General features: G+C 42.5%; 1 long non-coding RNA gene across 2 annotated transcripts in view; it reads left to right on the top strand.

Annotated features, from left to right (window-relative positions):
- The window catches only part of LOC134491810 (uncharacterized), a 27,255-nt gene continuing 8,654 nt past the window's right edge, over window positions 1-18,601 (top strand). Inside the window, exons 1-2 of one of the 2 annotated variants that reach the window (XR_010067365.1) lie at window positions 1-363; window positions 18,193-18,395. This is a non-coding gene — a long non-coding RNA (uncharacterized LOC134491810). Of the gene's footprint in view, window positions 364-676; window positions 1,047-18,192; window positions 18,396-18,601 lie in introns of those variants that run through there. The other variant, XR_010067366.1, reaches the window with a different exon arrangement.

The raw sequence follows: 18,601 nt of genomic DNA on the forward strand, positions 1-18,601 counted from the left end.
TATCTATATATAGGTAGAGAAATACTACACATTTCACCCTTTCTCTATCTCTATCCATCCACTCATCCATCCACTCATCTCCACTCACTACCTATCTCTGCCTCCTTCTACAGGTCTTTGCAGACCTGGGGGAAGTAGATCCGAACTCCTAAGCCTGTGGGGCCTCCCGCCCCCCCTCCCCCCTCCCCCCTTTCAGAAGCCATCTGGCACGTGGGGGGGGGTCGGTATCGATCCGGTCCGTGTGGCTGGTGACCCCTTGCTAGCCGGCCGCCAGCTTCTTCACCTCTTGAAGAGGCGGCCGCCTGCGCCGGGCCTCCGCGGCTTTCGAAGGGGCCTCTTGCGCGCTTGCTCCTACCTCTCCGGGTAAGGCTCGCTCTTCCGTTTGCTTAAGATCAGCCGAGGCTTCCCCGGGCCGGGCAGCTGGGCCTGGGAAGGGAGCGCGGGCTTCGCCTTCGCTGGAAGAACCTACCGCGGGGGAAGCTGCCGCGGGGCCCACCCGGGCTGGGAGCGCCTTTTTCAGCCTCGGCACAGGGGCGGCCGATGGCCCGCCGGCCGCTTTCGCCTTCTTAGCTGGGCCGCTCGCTTTCTCTGACGAGGGGAGGGGGCGGAGGGGGCGCTGGGCGGCGGCGAGGGGACGGAGCGGCTGGGAAAGGAAGCCCAACCGGAGTCCGGGACGACCTACGAGGAGCGCCGCGTTCTGGAGGAGGGAGACGGAGGGAGACGGGAACCTCAGCGCGCACAGGGCGCCAATCTGTCCGGGTGGCCGCGGGCGGGCGGCGAAGAAAAGTTCCCGGGAAGAGGGAACTTGTTGCTCTCGAGGGCGACTGCGTGGAACCGCCTGGGAGGCAGCGCCTTCCAGGGGCTCCAGATTGGCCCTCTGGCTTCCCAGCCTCCCTCCGCCTTTCTCAACCCTGGGGATAGAAGGAAGCGGGAGTGGGGTCCCCCATTCCCCCCGCCTCTGGCTCACTTTCCACCACTTCCGAATGGGATGGACGGCAAATCCGAGGAGATCCGCTGGTCCAAACTCGGTCTGTGGCACCTAAAAGGTCAGCACATTTAGGGCGGGGTCGGTTTTGCGAACGACCAGTCCCCATTTCATTCCAGGCTTCTAGTCCACATGAAATTTGAGCGTTAGAATATTTTTGCAGGGTTGTGGCTGGCTGCGGAGCCCCTTTCGGATTTTCCACGTGTCACCCCAATTTTAAAAAGGCATTCTGAGGGGCTGGGGCGGGTCTCCTCGCCTTTTCTTCTGCTACTTTTGAGTCAGTGAAAAGGCTCGCCCTGTTTCTTTTGCTGTTCCCTCGCCTGGTTTGTCGGCCGAGCTTCTCCTTTGCAACTCAATGGCCACCTTTTGTTTCGCTAAAGCTGCCCTCCTCCTATTCTTTTCCATTCATGCGGGTCCCCCTCCCCCTGGCTCGGGGTTTGTGGGTTGCCTCTGCGGCAGTTGCTGGGAACCGCGAGATGAAAATGTCACCTTCCCTTAAGGTCAGAAAAAGTTAATCCCATTCCGGTTCTGAACCACCAAGGAAGGGGCTTCGGGGACGTGTCCAATCCTTAACCGGCGGGGGGTGGGGTGCGCAGAAAGAAATCAAGAGCGGGGTAGGAACGCAACCCTCCGTCGCCGCAGCAAGATAGCTCAATTAGGCAACGTTGTGCTGGGGAGCACGAAACGAGGCAAGCGTCTCTTTTAAGAATCGGACGCACCCCTTTTGCAAAGGGAAGGCGCCATTGCTGGGACCGGCGGGCCGAGGGCTAAGGCGGCCGAGTCCGAAGCGAAACGCAGGTGCCATTTCCGCACTGAAAGAAGAGACCGAACGAGGGAAGACGTTTTGCCCCCCGCCCCGCCACGTTTCCCTCTTCCCGTTAACAGGAAAAAAAAAAAGAAAACGCCGCAGGTTTAGGCGCGCTGGCGTCGCGGCCTCCTCTTTGGCCTCTTACTCAAGAGTTTTGCCCCACTTCTATTTTCAAACGACTTGAGGAAGTTTCAGGTCGCCTAAAATGATTCAGGGTTGTATGGATCTTGCTACAGCAAGACTGTGTCTTATTTCGGCCTGGTCTGTCCACTTGCTGATGGCTATGTATGTAGTTATGGGCTCATGAGCACAGTGGACAAGATGTGGAATCCACATGCACAGACAAGTGGATGACAGAATATAATATAATATAATATAATATAATATAATATAATATAATATAATATAATATAATATAATATAATATAATATAATATATAATACACCTGAATTTGAATGAATAGACCATCCTAATCTATAGTTTATAATTACCCATAATGCAAACCTTTAGAGGAATACTCTTAGTTTTACTATGTGGGCTACGTTTGCCTTGTGAGGCTGTGTATATCTCCACATTTATACGCAGCATAGTTATTTTATGTGCACTGCTCTGACATGTGCACTATTTCATTACACTCTTAGTATTTCTTATTTATTTACATTTTAAAAAAAATACATTCTGCATTCTGTTTTTCTTTCTTCTCACCTACCATCTGAAGCTGAAATTATTTTAATCCATCTGCACTGTATTATTTAGCTGCCGGGAGCTTGTACCTTTTCCCCCTTGCTAGCATCTAGCCCTCCGATGTCAATAGGATACTCCCCCCCCCCCAAATAGTGTGTATAAAATTTAGTTCCCTGATTCCCCCCTCACTTTAGGGGTGTGTGCATTTGCGTGTGTATGTCTGTGAGAAGCAACCCGGCGCGAGGTCTCTTTGTTCTGGTCAAGTTGGACGTGAAATCTTTTTGTTGTCCTTTCAAAAGAAAGGCAGAAGTTGCTGCCGATTGTCAAAGGGACCAATTTAGCTCCCCGAAAGCGGAAGTATCTTCAAGTGGGCAGCAGAGAGACCCTTCGAGGATCGCCGTTTGCGGAGAAAATCGCTTCCTTTCCTTTCCCTGCACCAGAAGTAAAAAAGAACAAATATAATGGAGAAGGAGTAGAAGGAGAAGGAACAATCTCCAATGTTGGCTTTGCAAGAAAAGTTTTGCACTTGGAAAAATAAAACCCAGCAAAGAAATCCCCTCCCTTCCTTCCTGGCACAGGTCCCAAGACTAATAATTTTTAGGAAGACATTTGGAAGATGTTTGGAGTAGCTTTCGACCGTCGCAATGGAGACCTTGGAGACAACCTTAAATTTCTACATCCAAAATGCCCTGCTGATCTGGCTTCACCTCCCTCCCCTCCTGCAGTCCAAAGATCGAGGTCACAACTGCGGTGGTCACTTCGGCTGAAATCAGTCATGTTCTAAAGGACTGAAAACGCCCAAGAGTTCGAGGTGGGGGAGAAAGTTTCTTCTCTCGCCCCCCCCCCCCGGCCCCCGCCCACTGCTGCAATACGCTTGGTCCATAAACCACTTGAGTGGCTTTCCAGCCGGCCGTCCTTCTAAATCGAAGTCAGTAAAAGTGGAACACCGACTCGGTTTTATTGAGAAAAAAGAGAAAAATAAGAGATAGATGATAGATAGATAGATAGATAGATAGATAGATAGATAGATAGATAGATAGATGATAGAGGAAGCAATGGAGTCCTTCATCAAGATGAATTAAATCCAGATTCCAGCGTTTTTATACCCCCAGCTCAGATTAGTAAATTTGACTCTAGGAGGAAACATCCAGAATGGGAACTGATGCCAATGTAGGGCGGGGCCTTGCAGTGGTGGACTTTGTAAATGACGCTGCCTGTGTTTAAACGGGTCAATGGGCGGGCGGGCGTTGAAGGAGGAAATGCCAGTTCGGTGTGGACATCAAGAATAATATGAAACCATTTACGTATCAGTGGGCAATCCTGAATGCTTCATAGACACATGTCCACACAGCTACAAATCCTTAATTGTTGCTCTTGCTCTTCCTATTTTTAATGTTAGGATCATTGGTTGAAAGGACCTAGGGCTGGCCACCACTATTTCAGGATTTTAGGACAGTGTCCCTTAAACCTCAGAGGACTGAGAGAAAAAAGGAGGACCACAGTAGGTTAAGGACAGGGTGGGAACGAAAGAAAAGGGGGAACAACAAAGAACCCATTAGGGTCTTGTGTCTATGGCAGCCCCCCCCCCCCAGCTCCCTCCCAGATGCAGTTTTGCAGCCAAGTGTCTCTAGAAGAGAGCCGGTCTGTTCTCACAGCTGGCTGAACTAAGTCAATCTGAGCAGATGCATTCCCCCAAGGTGTGAAGTTTGATTAGGGTTAATTGTGGTCAGGTTTTGGTGTTTCAACTGATGTGCAGTCCAGCCCTTTTGGGTACCTTATGGATCACTGTGCTGTGTGAACCCATGAAGTGGGTGAATTCAGCCACCAGCCAAAGCGTGGCATATGAGTGTGGTGAGAACATAATGCCCAGCTAGAAAGGAGGTGAGCGGTCCCTCTTAGTCCTCTCACGCCATCCTCAAGTCACAATCACAAAGGCTGGGGGAATTTGGGGGAAAGGGGTGAGGGTGAGATTTCTGGCTAACTATTGACAAAAAGGCCAGAAGAAACGCCCATGGCCCTAAAGCAACCTTTTCTGATTTGGACTGTTGCTTCTATCATCCCTGCCATATTATCTGGGAGAAGAAGGTCCCCAAAGCAGACTTTCCCCATCTCTAGCCTTGCTGGGGAGGCTGCCCCAAAGCTGAGGGGCATCTTTGGCCTGGGAAGGGTCCTGAGGTCAAAGAGAGCTGCCTCCTTTCATGGGGAAGGGGCCAAGGAGGAGCAAGAAACTCTGTGGCTGGAAAACTGGAGCCATCAGCAGGTGGCTAGTCCAGGAGGGTCAAGATGGCATCCATAACCATGCGATTGAAGCCTCACCCCTTCTTTACATGTGTCACATGGTTGTGGCTGCCATTGTGACCTTTTTGACCCCCCTGCGGACCCCCTTGAGGGGGCCCAAGGAAGGTCGCTCAGCCCAGGGAACTGAAGATGCAGAGCAGATGCAGACTTTCTCAGGAGTAGGACCAACTGAGCTCTCTGCAACTTGCTTCTCAGCCAGCACTCCTGGGAGGTCTCATTTGGGGTATCAGGTCAGCAAAACGACTGCAGTGGAGTGAAATTGCAGCCTAAATATTTATGGTGGGGTAAACGTTGCCTAAGCCTTGTGTGGCGCAGACTGGTAGGCGGCAGTATTGCAACTGAAAGTCTCCCCACAACCTGAGTTCGATCCCAGCGGAAGCTGGATTCTCAGGTAGCCTGCTCAGGCCGACTCAGCCTTCCATCATTCTGAGGTCGGTAAAATGAGCACCCAACTTGCTGGGGAAGGTGACGGCTGGGGAAGGTGACGGCTGGGGAAGGCAATGGCAAACCACCCCACTCTATAGTCTGTCAAGAAAACTTCGCGAAAGTGGCATCCCCCCAAAGGGTCAGACATGACTTGGTGCTTGCACAGGGGACCTTTTATTTTTCACGAAAGTTGCCTTCCTGCCTGCCTGCCTTCCTAAACTCTCTTGTCTGTGGTTCATTCAGGCAAGGAATTGAAACAACTGAGTACCAAGCCCACCTTCACCACTAACTTTGGGCCACTCGCTCTTTGTCAGCCCAGTTTACCTTACTGGGTTGTTGTTGGGGGAAGGTCTCTAAACCATCTTGAGCACCCAGAGAAAAGGTGGGTTATAAATCCAAGACATAAATCATGCCGAGCATAAAGAGAGATGCAGGCTGAGAAGTTAAAATACTTACAGTGCTGCAGTATTAAGCATTCTGGTGCCAAGTCATGGCTAGCAAGCCCTTAGGTTGCCTTGACCCTCCCTAGAGGTGTCTGCAGGGTGTGGTCAACTGAAAACCCGCCCATAAAAATGGTGGGAGCTTTGAACTGGCCGCTGTCTTGACTGTTTTAACTGCACCCTGCAGGTGCCCATGCCCCTCCCTTGGTGGAAAAAACTCTCTCTCTAGTTTAGTTACACATTCCACAGTTGTAATTGTAGACTAGGACAGAATAATGGTCTCTTTTAAAATTGTGTGATAATATTTTTAATAATCATTTTATCTTTTTATAATGGTTGTTTTTATTGATTCAGTGTTTTTAATCTTGTTGTATGCCACCCAGAGTCGCCTTCTGTGAGATGGGCAGCCACATAAATGTGAGCAATAAATAAATATATAAACAATAACAACAAATAACAACAACATTCAAAGGATGCAGCAATATGGATTACTATGGCAGAGATTCTGTGATCCTTTACAATAATATCTCGTACTGTTCATTTTATAGTAGTGAATTCATTGCTAAACCAATGACTAAATAAAATATAAAATATAGGATAGATTTGCTTTCTTTTCTTTCTTAGTTTGTATTTTTAGTTTGCACTTTTAATTTTTTTTTGTTTTAAGTTTTGAGGATTTTAAAAATTAATATACAATTGAGACCAGAAGTCTTCCTCTTGGGACCTATAGACAAGCAGTTGGAAGAAAGTCATGAAACTTTGTTTTTGTATATGACAACTGCAGCAAGATTATTGCTGACTGGAAACCCCTTATGGACTTTTTGCATAAAACAGAAAAAAATTAACTTAACGATTTATGGTTCTGATGACTAGATGGAATGGATTATAGAAAGAAGAGAGTCATGATGTAACTTTAGAGAAAGAGGTAAATTATTTATTTGTCATATTTTTATCACCGTTCATCTCCCCCACACGGGGGGGACCCCACAGCAGTTGTAAGTACAAACTATAAATGTACTTAATATAACCGCTGTAAAAATTCAGAATCTACTTCTCTGTATTTTCGTTCTTTTCTCTTTCTCTTTTTTTCATTTTTAACTCTTCCTTTGATCTCTTTTTATTTTTTCTTCCTTACTCTATATTCGCTTGTATTCATTTTTACCTTTGTTCTTAAAACTTTTAATAAAATTGTGTGTGTGTGTGTGTGTGTGTATACACACACACACTACACTTGATCTATATATAGTTTAAAAGTTTATTTTTTTTTAAGATCGAAGGTCGTTTTGTTACAAAAATAGATATTAAATTTAAAAAGTAAAAAAATTAAACAGCAACAACCATTTGCTAAATTAAAAACGTACTTGGCTAAACTAAAAAAAAGGCTATTGACCAGATACTTTTATTTATTTATTTATTTATTTATTTATTTATTTATTTATTATCAATCGTATTTATCTGGCTGCCCATCTCATGAAATGAGACTCTGGGCAGTGTACAATCAAATCTTAGAAACAATTTTTTAAAAATATTCAGCAAATACAAAAACTAAAATTATTATTAAAAGGCTAGGAGAGAGTGTCATATATCATGAACAAAGGAGCCACCTCAACAGATCACCATCACCATTCTCTCCTCTTGCTGTTGTGTATAAAGCTATATTGTTCTGAAGCAACATGTAATATTAAAAATCAGCCCCACCCCCATCTAGATATGTGGGATTTTGACTTCCAAAGCTCCTCAGCCAGCATGGGCATTGGTCATAGCGGCTGGACCATGGGAATGGAAGTCTTACACATGTGGCTAGTCAGGTAAGAGAAGGCTAGTCAAAAACCTGAGCAATGACCTGGGAAGTTCTTGGGTCAAAACCCTTCTCAGAAATGCCTTAAATAAGCTCTGGGCAAGCCTATTTGTTCATGGCTTTGACACTCTTCTGCTTGGCAGAACTGTGGTAAGTTTTACTGGGATGATACAGTTGAGATATTTTGGACAAGGAAAAGATGCTGAATATGCTTACTCTCCATCCAAGACTTTTGCTACAATTCTCTTTCTCCTTTTCAAACATCTGCTTCTTTCCCCTCAGCCTAACAGACCAGTCCAGCTTCCCAATTCAACTTCCCCCCTTTTTTGTCCTTACTCATCCTTCTTCCCTCCATCCACTTCTTCTCCTTTCAGGTGCAAGGAGGGGGGGGCAGTTTCAACCATTATGCCGGTTGTGATGTCCACAGCAGCTTGACCAGCAACACATTAACAGGTGATTAGGCCTATCTCCAGATTGTCCAAGAGATTCTCCTCCAGTTCAGGCCCCAAGAGGCCATCCTTTCTTTCCCCCTCCCCTGCTGGTCATTTGGTGACCTCACTTGAGGTTGACCTCTTCTATGAGATCGCCCTACTGTCATCAGATACAAATGGCTTCTGCCTTGAAGAGACCAGCCTCCGGAAGTCCTTGACGCATCTTGCTGAGCTTTCAATGGAGCATCTCCGGGGTGATGATCTAATCAGCTGCCTTTATCCATCGATGGTGGAGTCCACTCTAACCTTTGCTTCCCGGGGCACAGAAAAACAAAGGTCAGCTCCTTTCAGCAGAGCTGGCCAGTCAAGGGCGTTTCAGTTAGCACACGGCTTTTATTTTGAACAGCAGCAGGTTGAGCGAAAACCAATGACACATTCTCTTTTAGGGTGAATTAAAGAAGGATAACAACAACAACAACACACACAGAAGAGATACCATTCAATTCATTAATCATTTGGGTTGATAATTTAAAAGGCATCCTCCTTGAAAAACATAGTCACACTTTTTTTTTCATTTTAAGCGATAAAATGTAAGATGATGTGAACCTGTGCAACTTGCATCCAATCTGCAAGCCCACTTGCTTGACAAAAATTGCTGCGTGGAAGATGATTTGAACCCAGTTTGTGCATATTGGGCAAAATCCCAGCTCCCTTTTTGGGTCAGTTCTGGCATTTTGGATTCTTTTTTCCCATATTCCCATGCTTGGGTTTGGAAGCCTGCCTGTTATCAGTTTCTGTTAATTCTGATGACTATGTTTCCCAGATGTTTTGATACAGAAAATGAGTGAGTAACTGGAGAAGAAGGGAGAAAAGAAGAAACAGAGTGGAGGGGAGTTTTGGAAATCAGGAGGGGGCAGAAAATACTTGGGATACTAGTTTTGCTTTGCATTAACTTTGCTTTCACAATCTGCTACCTGACTGTCTTGATTAAATATAATGGTAACGGGAGGTGTTCTTCAGAGAATCATGTGATTTTAGGCATCAGGATGGAAGGCGTGCATCCATGTGGATATATGCATGCCTTGTCTGCACCACATGAGCAAATTTAATGGGTTTTCCCCCAATTAATCTGGGGAAGACATTGCTAAGAGTTGTTTATTTAGATCAGTGTTTTTTTCAGCCTTAGAGACTCTAAGATATGTTGAAGTCCACACATCTTAAAGTCGCTAAGGCTGAGAAACCCTGGTTTAGATATTTGTTGATCTCCCCCACTTACATGTTGCAGAGGAAAAGGATAATTATATAACCAGATTAAACCGATGATGCTGTGCACCTAAAAGGACAGGCAAAATCAACCATGACTACAAACCTAATTCCAGATTCCAACGCGTGAAGATTTTTGTTTCTGCAGGATAGCCCATGTTGGTCCATTGCAACAGAAACAAATAAAAGTCTTCTAAAAAAAGTGTCTGTGTGTATGGTTATATGCCCATATGGGTGTGTATATATACACATACACATTGTTGGCTCATGATGAAAAAAAAATAGATTGTTTTTATTAGGGCCGACTAAAATTGCATAAACTTCAAGCTTTGCAGTACTTCATTCAATTTGTAGTCCATATTTCCACCCTGCCAGGATCCTGAGACTCTCAGCAGCACAGTCTCTTTAAAGATGATGTTCGCACAAGTTATACAGCCTGTGACCATATGTGGGAGAAAGAATAAAGAGGGAAAGAGTGAGAAAGAGGACAAGGCAGCCACAACACATGTGTTCTTCTGTGTTAAAGAACTCTTGAAGAAAAGAAGTTTGGAGCATTTTCAGTGTGCTTTTGAAACATTACCATTGGTGATTTGTACAAAGAACAATCCCATCTACTCAACCCCTTCAAATAGGTCATTCATAAAAATGCTGAACTGCACAGAGCCCAGCCAGGAAAGACCCCTATGGTACTCCACTTAATATTTCCCTCCAAGTTGATGTGGAGCCATTTATGAATATGCTCCAGGTTATTCAACTGATTATGAATGCATCTAACAGCTGTATCATCGAATCCATATTTTACCATTTTACTGGTGAAGGTATCACAAACGACTTTGTGAGGTTCTTTGTCTTTTCTGAACTTGGTTGTTTTCCTGCAGATGTTTCATTACCAGGGTAGGTAACATCATCAGTGCGCAAAGAGTTCAACCCTGAACTACGTATATTCTCTACTATTGAGACAAGAGGCCTCACTGAGTGCTGTATTGATTAGAAAACAGGTATACACCCATCCTCATTCCTCTATTTTTTGGTCCTGTCTAGGAAATGTTGCTGCCCAAAGCTAAGGTCTAGATAGTCTCCTAAATCCCCATTCCACATATCCAGTTGGTATCCTCCTTTGCACCTGAGACTCACATTAGTTTAGATGCCCCATAACAAACAGTGTGGTAATAGCAGGAAAGATGGATGCTGTAGTCTCCCAATATGTGGTAGTCTTCCAATATTTGGAAATGGTCTTGTCACTCAACCCCATGACAGGACCAGCTCCTGGCAGTTCTTAGTTGTTCACAGAAAGACCCAAGAAAGTCTCCAGATGTGATTCTATAGAATCCCTCCCAGAAATATTCAAGGACTATTTGCATAGGTCTTATGCTTTCTTGTGCTGGGCTAAATAAGGAGTGGGAAGCAAAAGAAGGGGATATGTTCAAACTTGAGAAAAAAATGACTGAGCAATGTTCAAGTGCCTGAGGCAGTGTCAAAAGAAGGCAGTCACAACCTGTTCTCTGTCATCCCAGAGTGCAAGCAAGATGTGGAATAATAAACGTAAGTTGCATCAAATCATAGTCCTATTGTCAGGGAAAAAATATCTAGCAGTGAGAGGTGGTGGAACAGTTACCTCTAGAGTGGTTTGCTCTCTCTGCTGAATAAGTTCAAGTGGAGGCTGAACAACTTCCTATTTGGATACTTCTGCTAAGAAGGTGGTTTGACACAATGGTCGAAATCGGTGTTTCTCAACCTTGGCCACCTGAAGACATGTGGACTTCAACTCCAACTTCTGGGAGTTGAAGCCCACTCATCTTCAAGTCGCCAAGACTGAGAAACACTAGTCTAAATACTCTCCTCCAATTCTTTGGATCTACTAAAGCAAATTCGTTCTTTTATTTCAAAGAAATTTTAAAGAATGGATCACATTTCCATTCTATTTTGGATCCAAATCTGCCTCATAGCAGGTGATTAGGTGAAAATGCTCTTTCTTGGATGGGACACTATGTGGTCAACTTAGTGCTGTGCTTGCTGTATTTTCCAGCTCAGTCTGGCATCTAGGCAATCTGGAAAATAAACCACAGTTATTCTGATCCACAGCTGAGGAGAGAATGGCTGGGTTTAGCTTCCCCCTCTGTCTTATTCCAGATCCTAACCCAACCAAACTTTGTTACAGCCTCTAATTTCTTTTTGTGTAATAAATACATTAGTCCTCAGCCTAACTTGCTACCTCTCCCCCCAGACTCCCTGTCCTGTAAAAAATATTTTTAAAGAGTTTACTAAATTAGAAAACCAATAAATGTTTGAATGAAAGATGAGATATCAGTCTAATCTAATCTTTAAATGAATTGGAGGGTGCCAAACATCTTGGTTAAAAACCATACTTAATCTCTTTTTCTGAGGATTGAGGAATACAGTGAAGTGTGGGGGATGCTGAAAAGGAGACAAGTCATGCAGACACATGAACCTGGGATGTTCAAACTTTTTCTTCTCCTACCTTCAAATAGCAAGAACCTGAAGTGTGACCATGCAGATGGAATGGATTTGAAGGATCATAGAAAAGAGATTCTTGGACTGTGTCAGGATACCACAGAGAGGCAAAATAGTCAAAATGGGGCCACAGCCATACAACTGAAGTCCTGTCCCTTTTTTACTGAGCATTGATTGCACCACTGTGATCACCATCTTGATACTGTTTACCATACTTTGTGGACACCCTGGGTGGGCAGGATTCTAGCTTCAGTGCTATTGGGTTGGCCTATTTTGCCTAAAACACACCCATCTGGAGTACATAGTCACTAAAAGGCAAGAAGAAGAAAGAAAAGGAGAGGGGTAAAAGGAAATCCTATCAGATCATCTAGGTTTTCAGTGCACAATAATGCATTTTATCTAAAAAGAATGCATTCTTCAGTATCATGTTCTGGCATGTGATTCAACAAGCCAGGGTAGATCCCCATCTCACTTACTATTGTTGAAAGTTGTAGAAAGGATCATTGCAACCAATTTCTAAATCACAATAACTAGGTGGATTTTTTTTTAAAAGATGGGGATGAGGAAAGAACACACTTTGGAATATAATCCAGCCATAGGGAAGTTCCCTTAATTCCCTCTGACATCAGGGACCATGTGCAGGGTTTTAATGCTCCCACTGAAAATTGTGAGAGCACCGAACATATTAATTTTGGCTGGATGGTGTTCTGTGGTTAACAAGTCAGACAAACATTTACAGATTAATTATACTGTGTAGATCAGCCCAGTCTCGAAGATGTGACCTTGTTTCATCCTTTAGAAAGCACATACTATCCTGAAGTCTTAAATAAGGTAGGAGTGCAGCCCATTCAAATACCCCCTCTGAAGAAATGTCATTGAATTGAATGGAAGTTATGTGCAGTGGAATCTGGAGGCCATCCTTGAGTGACTTCAGTGGAGTTTTCATGCCAGGTATTTCAAAAGTTGGATGTCTTTCCATGATGCTCACCTGAGATTATACTGCATTTTCATTCTGTTAAATGTGTATCTGTTACTTGAAAAAAAAACTTTCTAACATGGACATTTAAGTGTGTATGGTGGACTGATGATCAAGGCAGACTTTACCTCTATTTTTCATTTTGTAAAATGAATACAATACCACTTACAATGGAAAAGTAAGTGTTTTTATTTACATAGTTTTCTTTTTGGCAACCTCTGAACACATCCTCATTTTGGTTGTTTATTTTTTCTTAATAAGAATTTTATTAAGCTTGAAACAAAGATAAAAACTACAAAAAAGCAAAAAAAAAACCCTACATAAAAAGAAAAAAACTACAAAAGTGTGAAACACAAGAAAAAAAAAATGAAGATTACATATAGAGGTGACTTCTGACTTTCAACAAGAATGTACAGCAATTTCCATAATCCCTTACTCTGTATCAAACCAAGATCACATTATTTCTGTAAATCATTCCATTAGCACATTATGAAAATCACTAAACACAATTGCTCCTTCCCCTTATATTAGAAGAATACACACACACACACACACACACATATACACCTCCCAATCAACTTCCCCCCAAAATATTTATTTAATTATTTCCTTCCTACCACTACTCTATATATTTCTGTCCACTATAAGAGAAATCAAATTATAAAAACATTTAAATTGTCTACTTTTATAACTAATAATACTACAACAATCTTAACCCTATTAAACCTAAAACCAAATATTTATTATTATATCTTAAAAACCTAACAAATCTTAAAGGCAATCCATAAATCTTAATCCAAATCATTAAAGAAAAATGAAATCATAAAAGCCTTAATATCAATCCCCCCCAAAAAATCTTAATTTTTTTACCTCACCTCAAAACATACCGAAACATTTACGTATCTCCATATTACATGCAGGACATTTTTCATACAGAAGTCAAACAGCCCAACTGCTCTCCTTAGAAACTCAGACTTCTCAGCAAAAAAACCTCCCACAGAACAGAGCCTCTTCTTTCCCATAACATTCCATCAAAAAAACAACCCCATTTGTAATTTGCAAGTCAGGTTGTGCTTTTAACCCCTTCAATATCAAAATGTATTTGATGCCTGGTATTTCAACAAAAGCTTCAATCTCACTGTCAGTGGAAACATCTCTATCTTTGGTAAAATCTTTATCTTCTCCCATGACATCCTCACCCAGATGACACATTTTAAAGCTGATATTTTCTGCAATGTCCTGAATACCTTGCAAAATAGCTTGACAGGTATCATGAAAGATCTATTTAAACTCACAGCAAAGCTCACAAAGGAACTCTGAGAAAGTCTCCTTGAAATCCTCCATGTTTCAGGCAGTAGATTATGGCGCCCCCTAGATACTTGCACTAACAAGAGTAGGAGTTAATGGGTTAATAGAAGATCTCCGAAAGTTGTTGACACAGGAAAAAGTATGCTAACAAGCAGCTGTCAGAGGAAGTGAACAGAAAACTGAAGATTCAAAACAGCAGATTCAGCGTGTAGGAAAATATTAAACACTTCAAATTTAATACCAAAATACTAACAGGGAGACAATTATTTATTCTCAGTCCTTGTCAATATCCAAATGGGAAAACAAGCCAAAGCTTAAAAAGATTTTTGAAAATTAATCCCAAAACTAACGACAAGCACCAAGAGAGATCAGTTCTCCTTGCTGTAGAAAGTCTCTCTTAGGGTACATAACTTAAGAATATAAATATAAATTAGGTGATTTAGAAATGGGGTGGCTCGACCTAATGCCCCTTTAAGGCTACAGCATGGCTTGGAAATGATGACATCCCAGCCTTGTGGTGGCTCTTACCAAATTGGTGCGAACACTGTTTGCGATTCTTGGACTGCAAGTCACCATTCCAGAGGGCAGATGGGATGATTCTGAACATTTTCTTTCCATGAAAGTGCTCTTGGGCTTCAGGAAAAAGCCTGCCTGTGCCCCCCCCCCCCCCAAAAAACCTGCTGCTGTCAGTTCTGTCCGTGGAGCTCATGGACATCGCTGTTTAGTTGGCCATGTCCCCACTGGAAGTCCCCCTTTTGATTGTTTCTTATGTCATTTAAGTGGCATGTCTGGAGGGAATGTGAGCTCAGTATTTATGTGCATGTACATTTGTGTGTATGGTATGTGCCCTGTAAAACTTGATTCATCAGCCCAATCTCTAGATCAGTGATCCCCAAACTCTTCAGCTGATAAACTCTTCATGAAGTTTCAGATTGTTCATTGACCCCCCCCCCCCAAACATTTATTATATGAAAATAGTTTAATAAATACTACTTTAACTTATGAGAGCCAGTTTGGTGTAGTGGTTAAGGCATCAGTCTAGAAATCAGGAGTCCATGAGTTCTAGTCCTACCTTAGGTACGAAGCCAGCTGGGTGACCTTGGGCCAGTCACTTTCTCTCAGCCAAAGAAAGGAGGAAATGGCAAACCACTTCTGAAAACCTTGCCAAGAAAACTGCAGGGACTTGTATGAATAACAATAACAATAATAATTGTATAATGTTGACCCTTGGATAGTCTCATTGACTCTTGGAGGTCAGTATTGACCACTTTGGAGAACCCTGCTCTAGATCAGGGTTCCTCAACTTTGGCAACTCTAAGTTGTGTGGACTTCAAGTTGAAGTCAGCACAGCTTAGATTTGCCAAGGTTGAGGAACCCTGCTCTAGATGATCCAAGTAGAAGGGGTTTTGCTACTTAAACGTGTAATGGATTGTAATGGATTGTAAATGGATTCCATTCTTAAAGTGATGCAAGTCTATTTTCAATGAATGAATGCCAAGAAATACAAACCTTCACGAATGCCTGTGAAAGTAGAACAGTTAAATTATGCTTCTTTTGCTCATTTTATGAAAAAGTATGTTGAGGTGAACAGAATTCCTGCTCAGGGGTTCTGTTTTTTTTGCTTAGAACCAGAAGTTAGATGAAGCCCAGTTAAAAAAAAATCAATTATGAGGACAGAATGGTGGAAACTGAGTGCCTGTGATCATATACTGAGTCAGAGATTCTTTTTCACCACTAGATCTATGATCACAATCCTCTTGCACAAAAATTGCCTTAATTATCCCCCATTTTTTCTTTATTTCAGTAATCTTATGTGGCTTCAACATGGGGGGAGAGAGATTTAAGATTTGTTGGTAGCATCAACCAGTGGAAGTGGAGGGTAGAAATCTTTATCTTTTTCAGATTGTTTGATCTACCTATCAATCTATCTTCTGTCTGTCCCAGTCTATATTTACAGAGCAATAACAAATACAGTGAGCCAGAGGAAATGGAGTTGAGTTGTCTTCATTTAGATAGCCACGTTTTCAGATTACATCCAAATTCTGATATACTGTATGTCTCAGTCATTAGTTTCAATCACCCTTGGATGCAGATTGGATTGTTTGGATAATGGAATCTTTACAGATGCCTAATCAGGTCAAAAGCATAGCATATCCAGGGTAGCACATTGTAGGTCACCCACAGTCTTAGTAGATGACTGCCATTCTGTGAGTTTGCACAAGCATAGTGTTGTGACATTTCAGCAGGCTCTTCTGAATGAGAATGAAGTTTTGCTAAAGATACAGGAAATGAAATATGCATGCAGCTTAAACACATACATTAGATGTAAAGTTCTTCTCACTATCAGCAATTCCAAGTTTACCCCCATGGAATTTTGGCAAAGGCAAACCAAGTGGGCCTTCATCCACGATGCTGTGAAGAATAGCAGAGTTGTTCAGCAGCCCGGTCTAAAGATCTATTTTACATTAAGTCATACCTCTAAACCAGGGTTTCTCAACCAGGGTTCCATGGAACCCTAGGGTTCCATGAGAGGTCATCAGGGGTTCCCTGGGAGATCACAATTTATTAAAAAAAATATTTCAAGTTTAGGCAATTTCACATTAAAGAGGTAAGTTTCATTATTTTTATTTAGTGCATATCTACAGGCCTACATATGAAACAAATATAACAATTTGGTAACTTCTGGCCTATATTTGAGCCTGAATGTGCAGGGGTTTCCCAAGGCCTGAAAAATATTTCAGGGGTTTCTCCAGGGTCAAAAGGTTGAGAAAGGCTGCTCTAAACCTTTGTACACATGGAGTGGGTCCCCCTCATTAACTTCAAGGCAAACAGCCAAACTACAAGGATCAGTGTATGAAATGCAGACCGGGATGAGTACGACCGCAACTAGCCCTGCCAAACCTTGAAACACTGAATGAAAGCTATGTTGATCATAAACAGCCCACAGAAGCCATGCACAACATGTAGTATATTAAGACTGTACACCCTTGGAAAATGATGTGGAAGGAGTATTTCAAACCTCATGAGAGCACAGCACTGTTCTGCTTGTCATTAAGTAGCCTGACTTTTTCCAGTCTTTTGCACAAGCCTGGAAATACAGTGCTTGCAGCAGAAGCACTTTTTATTTTCTGGCTAGTGCAGAAACCTGGCTGGGGGGTGGGGGGAACACCAAGCAACTAAACTTTACTGAATAATCGACGGGTACTACAGGTGCACAAGGCCGAAAACATTTCTTCCAAATCATTTTCAAAGCTTGAGCTGTCGTATAAGATACTTTTGCTGCTATTTTCTTGAAGACCGAGTCTTGAAATTCATGCTACTCAAGCAGCACTGTCATCTTAAGATTCATAAGGCATTTAAAATCTATGTGATGCAGTTTTTTTTTCTTTTTTCTTTGCCATTCCACGATCTATGATAGTCCAGCATTTAAGCTATTGTTGAATTCTACAACAGAGTTGCTTTGGACAAATGCACCTGAAGTCCTACAACTGACTTCCGAAGAAAGTCAAAGCTAGCTTGTTTTATGTTGTTTTCACTTTTGCTTCACTTTCAAGTAAAAGTAGACTTTTTTTTCCCCCAGACCAATAAGCATATAGCAAAATAGGTGGTTATAAATCATGCACATTTCTTTAAGATGTGATTTCTGCATCAAAACAGAAAATATTAGTTGTTTTAAAAAATCTACTTCGGGCAATACTGGGCTATTGATCCTGAAGCTGGATTCCTTAATGAAATCTGTGGCTCTAAAATATTCAATGAGGTTGTAAAATATCAGTGATGAATTCCACATGTAAATCAATTGCTGCAGTATGACCCTTCCTTTGTCAATACCTTTCTGAATTCCCATTTCTAATGCTTGAATTATTTGTCTTGTTTCCTTGGGGGTCTCTCTCTCTCTCTTCTTGCTTGCTTGCTTACTTGCTTGCTTGCTTGCTTGCCATAAACTACAAACCATTAAATTGAAGTCAACAGGAAACAGCAATTAAGTGTCTTGAACATTTGGGCCCATTAAATTCAATAAAACAAGGATGGGGAATCTGGTCCTTCAGTTGTTGGGTATGGACTAATTGGGACTGTAGGCTGTTACAGTTCAACAGCTTAAGGAAAGACAAAACTCTCATTCCCTCCAGGTGCAAATTCCAGTACAGAGTGGAGAAAACCGATCCTTTCTTTGTTCTTTTGAAAGAAAGATCTCACTGATTTCGGTGGGAAAGAAAGCATATATATTCCAATTTATTTAATGTGCTCATTCTTCCTGTTGCCATTGGAACAGGGATGCAATCAGACTTTCCACTGTTGTAGATGATACCATTCCTGAAGATCTTCACTGAGGGAGGCCTGGTGGATCTCTAGCTGCACTCTTACTTTAATGCCTGCTTACATCAGAAAAACCAAAATCCCATACTGTCAATATAACAAGCACAGACCCAGCACAGGACATGATTATCTCCAAGTCCATATCTTCAAAACTAGGGGCTGGTCAGTTAGCTTTCATTATGACAGAGGTGAGTAATACTTTTGTTTGGAGGATGGAAGGTTGGCCCATTTTCCATTTGGGGAGGTTGGGGATATTTTTCATATACCTTTTTAAAATTATTTTTCTTAATATAAGACAAATCACACTGCTGTTATTGCAGAGACAGGAGGTGGGGTTAAGAAAAATTAAGATGGCATCTGTGATCTCCTGATGGATGCACATAAAAAAGGGCAG

The sequence above is a fragment of the Candoia aspera genome, chromosome 2, assembly GCF_035149785.1.
Source record: "Candoia aspera isolate rCanAsp1 chromosome 2, rCanAsp1.hap2, whole genome shotgun sequence".
NCBI lineage: Eukaryota > Metazoa > Chordata > Lepidosauria > Squamata > Boidae > Candoia > Candoia aspera.